The sequence below is a fragment of the Rhagoletis zephyria genome, unplaced genomic scaffold (assembly GCF_001687245.7).
Source record: "Rhagoletis zephyria isolate East Lansing unplaced genomic scaffold, Rhagoletis_zephyria_1.1 Rzeph_scaffold_00875, whole genome shotgun sequence".
In the NCBI taxonomy this organism is placed as follows: Eukaryota; Metazoa; Arthropoda; class Insecta; order Diptera; family Tephritidae; genus Rhagoletis; species Rhagoletis zephyria.
In genome coordinates, this window is record NW_016157959.1 from 43,201 (window position 1) to 58,532 (window position 15,332).

The 15,332-nt window shown below is 34.4% G+C and overlaps 2 protein-coding genes across 6 annotated transcripts in view; one reads left to right on the plus strand and one right to left on the minus strand.

Annotated features, from left to right (window-relative positions):
* The window catches only part of LOC108361890 (bromodomain-containing protein DDB_G0280777-like), a 44,680-nt gene that overhangs the window by 25,429 nt on the left and 3,919 nt on the right, over positions 1–15,332 (minus strand). The gene's annotated exons all lie outside the window — the stretch shown is intronic.
* LOC108361881 (uncharacterized) overlaps positions 646–15,332 on the plus strand; it is a 35,663-nt gene continuing 20,976 nt past the window's right edge. For all 5 annotated transcript variants that reach the window (XM_017614648.1, XM_017614651.1, XM_017614652.1 and 2 more), the window contains exons 1-3: positions 646–933; positions 1,231–1,232; positions 8,216–8,240. The gene's annotated coding sequence lies outside the window, so the exon portion shown is untranslated. The remainder of the gene's footprint in view (positions 934–1,230; positions 1,233–8,215; positions 8,241–15,332) is intronic.

Below are 15,332 nucleotides of genomic sequence, written 5' to 3' on the forward strand. Positions count from 1 at the left end.
CCGGCAAAACAGTGGTTGGTTAGCTGCAATCTGTATACCTAACATTCAAACGGTGATAACAGCGCTATGCTAAGTTATTTTGCATAAGGGTTTACATTGACCGTTAGTTAGCATTCTTGCATTCGGCACACCGTCAACACAAATGCATTGGGTGCCACAAGTAACAGAGAAATTTTACTCTCTGCATTTACCACCCAGAAAGGTGAATGGTAGCCAAACATAAGCCAAGCAGCAATAAACAGTTACAGAGAGAAGCACAGAATGGTAAGCGAAAGTCTGCAAATATTGAGCAGACCAGCGGCGAAAGAGTGCAAGAAGTTAGTGCGGTACCACTTCGGCAACCGACGGCAGAGTGCGACAACAGAGCCAACTAAAATACGCGTACCAGCCGGCAACGACAACCGCAAAATGGAATCGATGAACTTCCGGCGCAAGAGCAGAAGTTGCCATAGCCGCTGCAACAGCAGTGTTAAACCAAAAAGCAGTGTTGAACGAAGAGGAGTGCGTAACAGTGAAAGAAGTAGCAGCGGCCATTGTGTGTTGGGGCCAAAGCAATAACAGCAGCAGCAGCAGCAGCAGCCACCAGTAGCCGGCAGCTTAAGCAACACAGAGTCCATCAGCATCAGTGGTTGCTTGCTGCGCTCAGTTGTTGTTGGACTGCAGAAGTGTCGTGTTGTGGCAATGATTAAGAAAGCGGAAGAATGTTAAAAAAAATATATATACAGAATTTAACAAAGAAATAAAAAACTAACACATTACTTGAGAAAAAATAAAAAGCAAAGTGTTAAATAAAACAGAAGTGAGAGTATGCTAATCCGAGAGAGGCACGAGTGTAGAATTTAAAGAACGAAAGTTGTGCGATCTCAGTGAAGCAAACTCGACAAAGCAAACATACGGATACAAACAGATGCAAGCAAATGTTGCAAGTTCATCGTCGTGCATGACGCATGTGTTGAATTTGAGATTGCCTATCCGTGTATGAACACATATTTATGTAGACGCACGCACGCACGCACGCACGCATGCATGTAAGTTTTGTTTGTAGCGGAGCGTAGTGGCATGCAGGATAGTACGTGGCAATTTTTAACAGTGACTGACAGCAAACAAGTGTGGTGGTGTTTTTTGTTTAGACTTTTTCTTGCTTTTTTTTCAATTTGTAAAAAAAAAATGTGCTGATGTACGCAAAGTAAATGTTTGAGGTTGTTGGCATATGGTAATGTGTATCAGCAGTGGTGGTAGTGGTGGTGGTGGTGGCAATAAAAATAGCACTAACACAATAAAAGCATCTACATACATAAGTAGGAGTGCGCAACACTGTAACAAGTGCATTGTAAAGCAAATACGTGCGAGACATTGTCTGAAGACAAATGAAAATATATATGTAAATATGCTTATATTTTTTTATAGAAGAGAAGAGCAGATTTGTGTTAAAAGCAATGAAATGAAAAGTTAAAAATATTGACTGAATTAGACTTTTGTGAGTTCCAAAGCCATTTTTTAGTAGTCCGAAAACCATATGGATCAAATCCTGCTAAGAGAACTGCAATAAACTAAAAGTAACGCAGAAACTTTGGTGATTTTTTGTTCACGAATAAATATTTTGAAGTATGTATTTTTAATAGCAATGTATTAATAGTAATAAGTACTAAGTACTAAATAATCCTACTGCTATTATATGTAAATGTGAAAGTTTGTAAGTGAATGAGTGTGTGAGTGTGTTTGTTGCTATTTCACGCTGAAAAAAGCTAGATTTATTTGAATACAATTTGGCACACAGATAGGTTATAAGCTGGATGAACATATAGCATATTTTTGGGGAAGAGTGTTGCCAACTTTTTCAAAAGATAAAAACGAACAAATAATAATTTAAATAAAGTATCACAACATTGTGGGCGTCAAAGGAATATATGTATGTATATAGGGCTGCCACCTGTTAAAAATTTAAAAATCAATTTAATTAACATCTTAAACGAAATATTTTAATATGGGTATCAAACGAGAAAGAGTTTTCTTTCAAAACCATCTCCAAAGGCTGCTGCCACTTGTGCACAAAATTTAAAACAATTTATTTCCTAAATATTTTTTAACAGGGCTGCCACCTGTTCAAAAAGTTAAAATAAATTTTGGTTAACATGTTAAATGAAAAATTTTAAAATGGGTATCAAACGAAAGAGGCTAAAGACAGCTTTGTTTCAAAAACATGTTTAACCCTTGTGTTAATACCCAAATTTTCTTACGTTGTCTAGCACCCGGGGTACCCGGGTACCCACACAGTATTTGTGCTACTATTCTTCACAAATCCATTTTGCGGACTGACATTTTTTTGTGAATATAGATTAAATTAAGAGAATTTAGTAAGAAAAATTTCAAAAATAATATGGGAGTCCCCTAACACGCACATGTGCTATCGCAAACATCTATGTATGTCCCTTTCCAAGCACTTGCTTTCATGGAATTTTACTCTTGTTGGTACTTTGCGAAAAAATAAGCCCTACATAGAAAACATAATGGGCTCCAAAGAGGGCCTGAGAGCAGTACTCTACCGTATTTGGTGTCCATGAAAGAGTAACTATGTGCTTATACGTACCAAACAGAAATAAACCGGTAATTATGCTATCCACATTGCATTGCGATAAGGCTGTGAACGATGATGATAAGAAGACACCCCATATTATATCTTATTATAATAAGTATAAAGTTGGCGTTAATACCATGAACCAGATGGCTAGAAGATACACAACGAAACGACGACTTTTGCGATGGCCTTTAACGATGTTTTTTGCAATATAATAGATATTAGTTCACTCGTAGCTCCTCGTTCTTTATACTGATACGTCGTGGCATTCATTCCAGTATTGAATTTTGACTTAGTTTTTGTTGTACCTTGGAAAATGATCTTTCTTTGTTGTAATGTATCTCAGTCAACATAACCTCAGCAGAAACTCTTGCGCATTAGGCAGAGATAGAGTTTTGGATATCATCCGACGTTCGATAGCCTTCAATATCCTCATTTGCAGAATTCAGATCTTTATCATCTTTGCCAAATGAGTATTGCTTTCTTCTCGCATAACAAAATTGATAAAAAATATCGTTCTTTATATCGATAAGTTCCGAAAATATCGATAGCAAAATCAATAACAATATCGATAAAAATTTCGATAACATAATCGATAAAAAATATCAATAACTAAACCGATAAAATATCTATTATTATATCAATAAGTCCCGAAAATTCCGAAAATCTCTAAAATCCTGAAATAGTCCCCAGATTGAGCCTCTGTCTATATCCTTTTCTCTATAATTACCTTTAATTTAATCTTTCTTCCTCTATCTTTAACTGTTTTACTATTATCGGTATCCTCATCCTCATATTTTTCTTCGATTTTCGAGAATTTCGGTAATAAAAAAAATTTGCTAATTTTTTCAACAATTTTTTCCCTTAAAATTATCGATATTTGTTGAATTTATATAAAATTTATACACGATAATATTTCTACTGTTTCAAAGAACCTCATCCCGAAAATGGAAGTTATATCTGCAAATTAGAAGTTGCTAGAGCACTTTAAAGGCTCAAAATTGATACTGAAAAAAGCATATATTTACCGTTGTTTCTACGACAGACACCGAATTGGGTACTTACAGAAATAGATCTGTCGATAGGTCTGGAATTCTGTCTTTGAAACGCCACATTCTTCTTTCAAATCGCTTCACTAGTTCTCGTGCAATAACCGTTTTCGTGAAGCTCTAAAAATTACAATTACAACATTTAGGCATAGCCTCCATATCGAAACGTAAGACGTATTATACGTAAAAAAAAGATAAGAGAGTTGCCACCTGTTTGAAAATTGCACTTTAATTTAATTGATAAGATGAAGTGAATACATATTGCAACATGGCTATGGAAAGAATGAGGTTAAAGAAGGCTTACAGCCGAAAATATTTTTGTTGAAGGTTGCCATATATTTGAAAATTTTAAATGAATTTAATTCGTAAAAGTAATTAAATATTGCAATATGTGTATCAAAGTGAAGAGGTTTACTGTCGAAAACATTTTTGGAAGGAGGGTTGCCACCTGTTTGGAAAATTGTATGAAATTATGAATTGATAAAATAAATGAAGTATTACAAAAATACTTTTAAATCGCAGCAAAGCACGCCGGGTATTTGCTAGCTTTGAATGAAAACTGGGAAAATATTCCAATTTGGTTATATGCGACTCTGTCACTTGAAATTTCATAGAAACTATTTATTCTGCTCAAGAAATACTGCTGAGTACGACTGTCTCAACTACAGGATGTCCTGTCCGAGTAGAGAAATACTCCGCTTTCTGTTTACTTATGCAAGATTTTAGTGTAGATGGTAATGCGATATTTTCCCAATGTTGAAGGCGCGCCTCAAGATTCGAATTTGAGTTCCACTAGACTAGTCTCAGTTATCACGCAAAACCCCGAAATTTTCATTTCAATTAGCCACCAAAAAAAAATTAAAGTCTTTCAAAAAATGTCAAAGTTTGTTAACAAATTTAATCGACGACACAAACAAAAAGGAGCTGCGGCAGACACTTTGCATAGAAAAAGCATAAAAAAGTTAGACGACGAAGAAGAAGAAGAAAGTGACTAAAATAAATATTAGCTTAGTCAACATGATGGTGGTGGCGCGAAAAGAGCGCTGTTGAGAATAAAAATATGAATGAAAGAAATTTCTGGAAATCTTTTGTCGCTGCCGAAACTTAAAATCTTTCACAATTTTCTTTAATTTCAATGCATTAAAACATTTTCACTTTTCATTTATTTAAAAAGCCACTGGGAAACAATGTCGTCTAGCTCTGTATTGTTCTTGTGTTGCGCTTTTCAGGTTTCATTTATACAAAAATAGGAAAAAACAGCGCGCTACTATCATTTTAGCTGTGGGCCGGCTGTCGCCATCGCCAACGCCTCCTCCAACACAACGCCTAACTGAGTTGCTTACTTGCTGTTGCTGAGGCTAAAGGATGGTGCCCACCCCTTACCCGAATGTCGTGTAAAACTCAGACACAAACACACCACTGTATTCTTACATTTCTTTACCTACTTCGCGCCGTGGAATGACGACTAACTGGCTCCTTAGCTGGTTGAGTGGTTCGCGCATTTGGCGTAGCGCTGTCCTGATGGACCACCTTCAACGCTCCTACTTGGTGGCCTTCATTTGTGGAAAACAAACGCTAAGCTGCTCTCTGCCTACAGGCGACTCAAACTTTTCAATTTTTTTTTTTGTTTTTTTTTTTGCTGTGTTAATCCCACCAGCGACTAACGAAAAGTTTTAGCACCATCCCACACTTTGCAGCTGACAACAGTGTTTTCTCGCATTTCCTTCGTTTTCTTTGGCATTCCGAGGGAGTTTATCTTTTAAATAGTGACGCCTTTTGCGCGGCGAATCTGTTTCATTCCGAATTTCATGTCAACCCATTTTTCCTATTTTGATTATTTTATTTTATTTTGTTTTTTTTTTTGCCCCTCCTTTGAAATTCGCTTTCAATTTACTTTTTGCTGCCGCAACTATTGCGGCAATTTGTTGACTGTTGCTGCCAAATTTCGGCTTGTCGTATTTCCGGTGGCACTTTTTCTTTCATTTGCTACCCTTTTATTTATTTAAGCAAAAAACTTTGCTTACGCTTTGATTTTCTATTTACTTAGGTACCTTCTACTACTTATGTATGTATGTATGTATGTATGTATGTATGTTAACCGCCGTTTCGTCTCCATTGGCTAAACTTTCGCTTTAGCTACCTGCAGTCGCTGTGGATTATAGCTTTAAGTCGAAATTTGCTTTGCACATTTCCCATCTGCTGTGGGGCGTTGAGGGCGTTGAGTACGTACTCCCCTCTCCCACCCTCTTTGCAGACGCGTCAGCAGCTATCCGCTTGCTTTTACAACTTAATTTAAAAATCTGCGAAAAAGTTCAAAGTGTTGTGCGACACTTAATTTTGAAAGTTTGCCATTCGTTTGGTTTTTTTTTAAGTTCAGCTATTTTTCGCTGTTAAGCTGTCGGGCGACAACATTTTTTAAGTACAAAACTTTTTGAAGCTGTGCAATTTTTACAGCGATGGCGTTAGTGGAAGTGAAAGAGTTAGCATACCTGCTTCTGTTGTTGCTTGTTTTCGATACTTAGTAAGCAGTTAATAAGTGGTTTTTAACTCGTTCTGTTTGGCTAAGTTAAAAGTTTTTTAAAAATTAAATTTGGAAAAAATTTCATTTATGCAAAATTTCTTAATAATTTCAGACATGGTTGCCACATTGTTTTGAAATTTTTGAAGTATAATATTAATTTAACATCCTTCTACTTGAAATATTTAAACGTGTATTGAAAACAAAATGTTGGCCGTTTTAAAATATCCGTGAATAGAGTTGCCACCTAATTTTAAACAAACAATTTTTTATTTACTTTTTCTTAACTTAAATACATCCTACTTACTACTTAAAACATTTTGGCTTGAATTGGAAGTAATATTCAATATTAGGGTTGCCACATACCTTTTTTAGCAAAACGTCATAATAAATTATTTAATAAATTTCTATTAAGTAAAATGTGTGTATGATTGTTTATTTTATCTTTTTGCATATTTTCGTTGTAATCATTTTTAAGTAGGATTACCACATATTTTTTTATACAAAATAGTATAGAAAGTATCTCTTAAATCGCACTGCTATACACCATGGAATAAAACAACAAATTTTCCCGCTATTTGGCGTAAATATTTTTGGGTGGGGTTGCCATATAACTTTAAAAGAAAATATTTAATATTTTTTTTTTTTTAAGAAAACTCAACATCCTCATAATCAAGCAAATCATAACTTCAAATTTGTCTACCCTTGTAATTGAAGTTTTTTCTAACTAAGAAAATTCAAAATTTAATATTTTTAAACATGTTTTAATATAATAAAAGCTCAACTCATCTATATCACTATGTATTACAATAATATTTTTACTTCAAAATACCTATCTTTGGTTAGAGTTGCCACATATTTTTTGGCAAACATATTACAGTTAGTATACCAAATATCGGTTAAATAAAGTTGTGTCATGCTTTGCATGTAAGTCTTACTTCAACTTCTCTCGTTTGAAAACCATACTAAAATAATTATTTTAACTTGTTATTTAAATTGATTCTGAGTTTCTAAACAGGTGGCAATCTTCTTAAAATATATATATAAATACATAAACTCGGTCTGCATAAACTTGTTTCGATTAATACAATATAGATACTAAAAAAGGTTTCTATTAACTAACTAATTAAACTTGTAATCACTTTTTAAGCAGGTGGCAAGCTCTTTTAAAAATATTTTAGAGACAAAACTTACTTAAACCTCTCTCAATTTGATTATCATTTCAATACATTTTATTTATATTTACTAATTAAACTGATTTTAAATTCCTTAAAAGATGGCAACCCTCGTCAAAAATATTTTCGGACTAAAGCAATGTATTGTTTGATAGCCATATAAATATATTTCTTTTAACTTGGTAACTTAATTTATTTTGATTTTCCTTACAAGTGGCACCCTCTTCAAAAGTATTTTCGAAATAAAACTTTCTTTAACTTCTTTGTCTAAAAGCCATATTAAGGTGCATTTAATTTAACTTTTTAATTAAATGGATTTCAACTTTTTGAAAAGGTGGCAACCCTCTTCACACGTATTTTCGAAATAAAGCTTTCTTAAAGCGTTCTCGTTTAAAGCCTTATTTAAATGTTTAATTTAACTTCTTAATCGAATTGCCTTACACTTTTTGAATAGGTGGCAATGCTCTTCAAAATTATTTTCGAAATAAACCGCTTTTGAGCTCCTTTCGTTTGACACCGACAATATTGTAATATTTTACTTAACAGATAAATTAATATTCCCCGCAGTTAAGGCTAAAATAAAGTCGACTCGTTTAAGATAATTCCAGCCTTTTGAAATAATTTTCAATGGGATATCTGCCAAAAAAGCTACAACTAAGTTTAGAGTCGAATTTTTTTTTACTATTAAAAAGAGCTGGGTTTTGTTAAAAAATAAAGGTCCCTTAATTCCCGATAAAAAAAAAAAACCGAAATGTCATTAAATTTAAAATACCACTTTAATTTAAAATACCGCAATGTGTATTTATCATTAATATTTATTAAGGAATTTTACATATTTCATTTAAATAAATATTCAAACCGCATACTAATTTAATATTTTTTCCTCTCTCTTTTACAGTTGTTAAACAAACGCCAATAGTGTGGTAAGTAACCGAAAAAAAACATTTTAACAATCACATGCAAACGTCAAATGTTATTATTTATTTTAGTATTTAAATAAACAGCTATTATTAATTAGAAAGTATGTAGTAAATAGGTACCAGATAGGGAGCGCAAAAAAGTTGCTCATACGCCATGTCAAGCGCAAAAAATTCTGTGCAAAACCGCCGTCAAGTAAATAGCAAACCTAAATGTATACTAACTTTTAAAACTTTAACTAATTACACAATCAATTATTTACATAAACGCAAAACAGAAAATATAAATCAGGGAAAATAAAAAGGGCAAGGGAGAAGCTATATTTGCAAAGACATATATACGTCCTTCGAAATGTGTGGGTTGCATATTTTTGACGGCGAAAATTACATTCGACTATTGAAGCGTATATTGCGTTCGTGTGTGTGAGTAATTGTATATTTATGCGCTACTTTATTGAGCGGAAATAGTATTTGCTTAGCTGCATGCACATTAGGGTGAGCCAAAACTAACTAACCTAACGAATTTATGGCCTTAAAATTACCTATTTACTAAGAAGAAAATTCTCCCATTTGGAAAAATGTTTATTTCAATTTTAAGTGGAATGTTCTCGTGAAAATAACATGTAAACTTTTTTTCATTAAAAAGGTTACAACTTTTAGACCAAATTTTTTCTAGGCATATTCCTGCAGGGCATTCTCTCAAAAATTACCCTGATGGTCAGAAGTTCTTTAGGTGAGATTATTTGGCTCACCCTAATTCACATGTATGTACATTAGGGTACCTCACAAAAAAAATGTGCGGTTTTTCAACCGGAATTAATAAATTTTATTATAATTCAAAGCTTTCGTCAAAATATTAAGATTTTATAAAATTTTTAAACATTTTTAAACATTTTTATGCAGTCATTTTGAGTTTAAATGGTCCTATTAACTGAGGTGATTTTTTTTAAGAAAAAATTTTTAAAAACTAATTCTATAAATTAAAAAACAAAAATCATTTTTTGAGATCCAGCTCACGTACATATATAAATCTTAATAATTTTCTGAAATATTTTGACGAAAGTCTTAAAATATAATTGCTTTTATAATTCCGACAGAAAAAAACAGAACCGATTTTTTTTTATGTATGGAAAGTGATGCGCCCTAATGTATGTACATATGTATGTGCAAATATATAGTCGTTAAGAACAACTCCATAAATGTAATGTGAATGTGTGTGTGTGAGTCGCATGTTTATGCGAATACATGCATGTGACACATTTGTTTCGCTATGTATGCTTTATCAAATCGTTACAGCTGGCAAATGTGGAAATGTTAATTATGCGCGGCCCTGTTTTAGCAAATATTACCGTTAATGAACTTAATAATTCAAGCAGACAAACACAAATACCAAATACATATGTACATAGGCAGTCGCGCATAATTGTCGAAACTTAAATCGAAGTTGGAATAACTAAGCGGATAGGAAGGGCGTACAAACTTCATCACCAGCTATTTCGCGTACTTGCATTAAATTTTGTATATATGCATGTATATGTATGTATACCCACACACCCACCTTCAAGCAGTGCACGCATTTTGGCGCGCAAAATGCCAATTTTATTAAACCAATTAAAAATTTAGTATCAAATTAGAGCCATAGAGCGATAGGCATGCCACAATTGCAGCGATTACAACAAAAACAATTCCAATAACAATAACTTCAACAAGAATAACAACAGCAATAAAAAGACCACATCTGTGCCACTCTTGGCCATTATGGCTGACCATTATTTCAATCAGGCCAATATATTTTATGCATTAAATAAAATATTTCGATGAAAATGGTTACACTTGGTTTGCTGAAATTAACTTTTGGCTCAAAAATGCGCTAATAATGGTTTTTGTTGCGGTAATTGCGCATTACATTAAATGTGGCAACATAAGTAAATACTTAAGCCTACTTCACAGTTTTATTGATTTTTAGGAAATCTATAATATATGCACATTAGAGCGGGTCAATTATTTTTGTGTGTTAGCGTATAGCAAAGGAGAATTCTAGGTCTAGTTCTAAGCAAATTTGTCGCACAAATTACAAGTCTAAAATCAATTTTTGGAGTCTGGCAAATTACGAAAATAGATGGCGAAGGTAATGTGAAAATGTTCACTATTTTGCTCTCTGGTGGATATTTTAAGAAAAATGTATACGTGCAGAAATGGATTCTCTTTTGCAAGGTTTTTATACAAAATTTAAGCACTTCTTTTCGACCCTACAGCAAAATTCTAAGAATGTTATTTTCACAATTTGGCAAACTAAAAATTGATTATAGATCCATGGTTGCTTCGGCAAAATTTCTTAGAATTTTTTCTGTGCTATCTCCCATACAAATTTACAATGTAACTGTTATCAAGCAACATAAAAATAAACGCTGGGAAATAACTGTTATCTAACAACGTAAAAAATAAACCTTGGGTTATAAATAAATCTTATCGGCGAAATAAAAAATATTTTTCATCTAATAACTGTTATGAAACAACGTTTTCGTTAAATATCAGACTTCGGGCAACGTTTTCAATTTGAAAATTCGAGATAACGGTTATTTTTAGTCGCTGCTTTTATAATTCTTACGAAAATTTTGATGACGTTTTTAAAACTCCGCCATGAAATAATTAATATTCTGGGTCTCTGGAAAAAAATATACGTTTTTCTTTTGTTTTTAATGTTAGTCGGTAACTGAGCTCAATCCCATATTACCTTTAGTAAGTTGCAATAGCTTGCACTGCTAAACTTATTCGCAAGAATGTTGTCGCAGCAACTCTATGCAAAAAATTTATTAAATTATTTGTGCTTTTATTTTTTCTTTTAAATATTCTTACATTTTCGTCTTTCCTTTTTTTAATTCCTAAACATATTTATTTTCAATTTTCTCCTTTCACTCACTAACTAGTTCTCACTTATAACTTTATTAACCTTACAAGTTTAAACTCGTTCACTTCTGTCCAACTTTTATAGCTCTCATCCTATTTTTTTAATTTTTTTTTTTTGCACTACTCGCTCGCAAGCACATTAACGTAGGCAAAGTCTGTTGCTTACATACGGCTACATATATTGCACCACTGTCATACCCTGCCCTTCACACCGCATACTTTATTAAATAGTTAATTCGAGCCCATTTTCAACGGTGCTTAAAGGCAACTTTCTAGAGGTGAACACTCGTAAATAGTTTTGCCATAAATTAACAATTGCAAATGTAAATAAAAGTGAGTGACGGTTGCTCTCCTGCGTCGTTATGGCGTTATGTGTACATATGTAAGGCCGCTTTACTTTACCCTAACTAACCACTGTGCATATACCCCACCCTCTGCTGGCGCTGGGTTTAATGCACTGTGCTTTCAATGAAATCTTGTACTTCCCTTTGCCGTTACTCACCTGCTTCTAGGCCTCTTTGAATTTGATTCATATACTCATTCCATTTCGGCTACTGTCACTTCAGCAGAGATTACTTTTTGTTTTTCGTTTTTTTTACTTTTTCACAATTTTTAACATTTTATTCATCACCAATTTCATTACAACTCATTTAACGGCCCTTCTGTTTTGTACTTTGCTGTTGAATAGTTGCCTTCATTTAACAGCTAGCTACATTAATAAGTTTCTTTCATCGTCCCAATTCGCCTTGACACATTTCAGCAATTCAAAACAGCTGGTGTTTAATGAAATGAAATGAGCGAACGATTGGAGGATCGTTCAGCGTGAAGTGTGCTGCATAAGTATTTAGTGATGTTGTCGAAATAGTTTTAGCGTGCTCGTATGCGAAAAAAAAATAAAACAAATCAGAAAATTTGTTTAGGCGGTATTGTTTGTAAGTACTCTTCTGGGAGCTGTGAGGTTGATGCACGCGTAGGTAACTGAAATGTAACACTTTTGGCCCAAATATAGGAATTTATGGCAATGCATATACCAGTAAAGATCTTTTTAATGATTACAACGATAACTAAAATGATAGTAGTACTCACTAAACTTACCGATAACGATAACAATAACGATAGCAGTAAAAAGATATATAATGATAATTTTCAAAACTACTACAGCGATTTTTATGAAGATAAGCTATAACGATTACTATAAAGATAACGAAAAGCGATAAAACTTGGAAATAAAATAGGTGTTTATAACCAAACTCATACTCTTACTGACAACGAGAGCATAACGATAGCAGTATCGGAAACTGTAAAAATTACCAATGACAACGATATCGATGGAGATAAATAATTTCAAGGAAAACGATTAAAATACCGATAGCGATAACAGTATTTAAGGATTTTATACAAAAAACATCGGCAACGATAGAGCAATGATGTTTATCACTTTGAACGTGAATTAGAAAATATGTTAATATACGGGATTCTTCTAGTTTCTACGGGATTCTTCTAGTTCAGTTCGTCGGAATACTTTTTTTATTTTTTTTTATGTATGTTACCGCATAACTTTGGACCACGTCAACCGATTTAGATAATTCTGCAACCGATTTCGATAATGCATCGGAAAGGTAGTGTCTCAGAGGTAGTCCCATACTAATCTGGTTAAGATCCGATCAGTGGATCATGAGATATATATATATTTTTTTTTTATATGACAGTTGAAGTCGGTTTTTTTTTTGCTAAAAATTACTTGTTCTTAAATCGATTTCGAATTAAAATCATACGATTAGGTTTTTATGTTTCGATTACATTAGGTTAGGTTGAAGCGGCTGCCTTCATCCAAAATACATTGCAATCCATTTAGTCAACAGTACTCGAACTGAAATCGAAAAAATTGCTCGAAAAATCAGAGCAGTTCGCCAAATTTAGTTTAAGAATTTCAATCGAAAACGAAAACCGTTATATCTTCTCATATTAAAATTGTTTGTATGAGAAGCGTTCTAGCCTGCATTTAATACATAATCTACACAAAGAATATGCCTTAAAAATATCCTATAATGATAAAAATGTCTATAAAAAAACGATAAACAAATAGATTCCGATAGCGATAACAATAAAAATAAGTAGTTAACATGAAAATATCAAACAAAAATTCATAAATTTCGAAGGCGATAACGCTAACTATTAAAAAATCGATTACGGTAAATTTATCGAAAATTATAAAAGTTTAGCATTGTTAATCGAAAGCATGCGAATAATAACAACAAAATCGATAAAATTAACGATAAGTATAAAAATAACGATTACGATATCGATAACAATATTAATAATAAAAAGGAGTTGGAAGGTTGAAAGTGAAAATATCTTCGATTCATTTCACGACTTTGTATGCTTTATTCTTCTTCTTCTTCTTTTTTTGGCGCTGTAACCGCCTAAGCGATTTTGGCCGAGTTCAGCAAAGCACGCCAGTCGTTTCTCCTCTGTGCCAACTGACGCCAATTGGAAACGCCAAGTGAAGCCAAGTCCTTCTCCACCTGATCTTTCCATCGCAGTGGGGGCCTCCCTCTTCCTCTGCTACCACCAGCGGGTTCCGAGTTGAATACTTTCAGAGCTGGAGCGTCGGTGTCCATTCGAACGACATGGCCAAGCCAGCGGAGCCGCTGTATTTTAATTCGCTGCACTATGTCCATGTCGTTGTAAAGCTCATACAGCTCATCGTTCCATCGTCTGCGGTACTCGCCGTCGCCAACGCGTAAAGGACCGTAAATCTTCCGCAAAATCTTTCTCTCAAACACCCCAAGAGCCGCCTCATCGGATGTTGTCATTGTCCATGCTTCTGCGCCATATACCAGCACGGGCATGATGAGTGACTTATAGAGCGTGGTTTTCGTACGTCGAGAGAGGACTTTACTCCTGAATTGCCTACTCAGTCCAAAGTAGCACTTGTTGGCAAGAGTGATTCTACGTTGGATTTCAATGCTGACATTATTATCGGTGTTAATGCTGGTTCCCAAGTAAACGAAATTCTCTACTTTCTCGAAATTGTAACTGTCAACAGTGACGTGGGTGCCAAGGCGCGAATGTGCTGACTGTTTGTTTGATGACAGGAGATACTTCGTCTTGTCCTCGTTTACCACCAGACCCATGCGCTTTGCTTCCCTATCCAACTTGGAAAAGGCAGAACAGACTTCGCGGTTTTTGTTACCGATGATGTCGATGTCATCGGCATAAGCCAGCAATTGCACGCTCTTGTAGTAAATTGTTCCTGAGCGGTTCAGTTCTGCAGCTCTTATTATCTTCTCCAACATCAGATTAAAGAAGTCACATGAAAGGGAGTCGCCCTGTCTGAAACCCCGTTTTGTGGCGAACGGCTCGGAGAGGGCTTTTCCAATTCTGACGGAGCTGGTGGTATTGCTCAACGTCATTTTACACAGCCGTATGAGTTTTGAGGGGATGCCAAATTCAGACATAGCGGCGTATAGGCAACTCCTTTTAGTGCTGTCAAAAGCGGCTTTAAAGTCGACAAATAGGTGGTGAGTGTCGATCCTTTTCTCGCGGGTCTTTTCCAAGATTTGGCGTATTGTGAATACCTGGTATGCTTTATTGAACTCGGCCAAAATCGGCAAGGCTGTTGCAGCACCAAACAAAAAGAAAAAGAATTTCGAGTTTGTTTCATGCTGTAGAAATTTTATTTACTCTTTAAATTAATACTTCTTATTCGTCTTTGTCGTCGTTTTCGTTTCGTTTGGTTCGTGTTTGCCTTCACCTTGGCCTTCGTATTTGTTGTTGTTGTTGCAATAGCATGCATAAATATTTCCCAAAGAGGATGTAGAAGGTACCGAGTTCGAATTCCACCAGACGCTTCCTTAATTTTTTTTACAATGAAAAAGCATTCGTGAAGTGCAGAAGAAGAAGGAAAGCGTATTGAACGAATAAAAAAACGTCTCCGTTTCACAATAATTTTCTGCACTTGCCTGTTCATACCTTTCTGCCGCACACTTTGTTGGGAAAACGGATCGTCAATATATCCGAAAATCGAATCGGTGAACGGACAAAAATCTGCATTTCATTTTTTTTCTTTTTCGTATCGATTTTCAGATTTTTTGCTGGCTGGGTAAACCCAACTGTCATAGAAACGCTTTCGTATTCATCTTCGTTTGTATTCGTTTTTGTCTACATTACGGTTTTCTTATTAGTCCT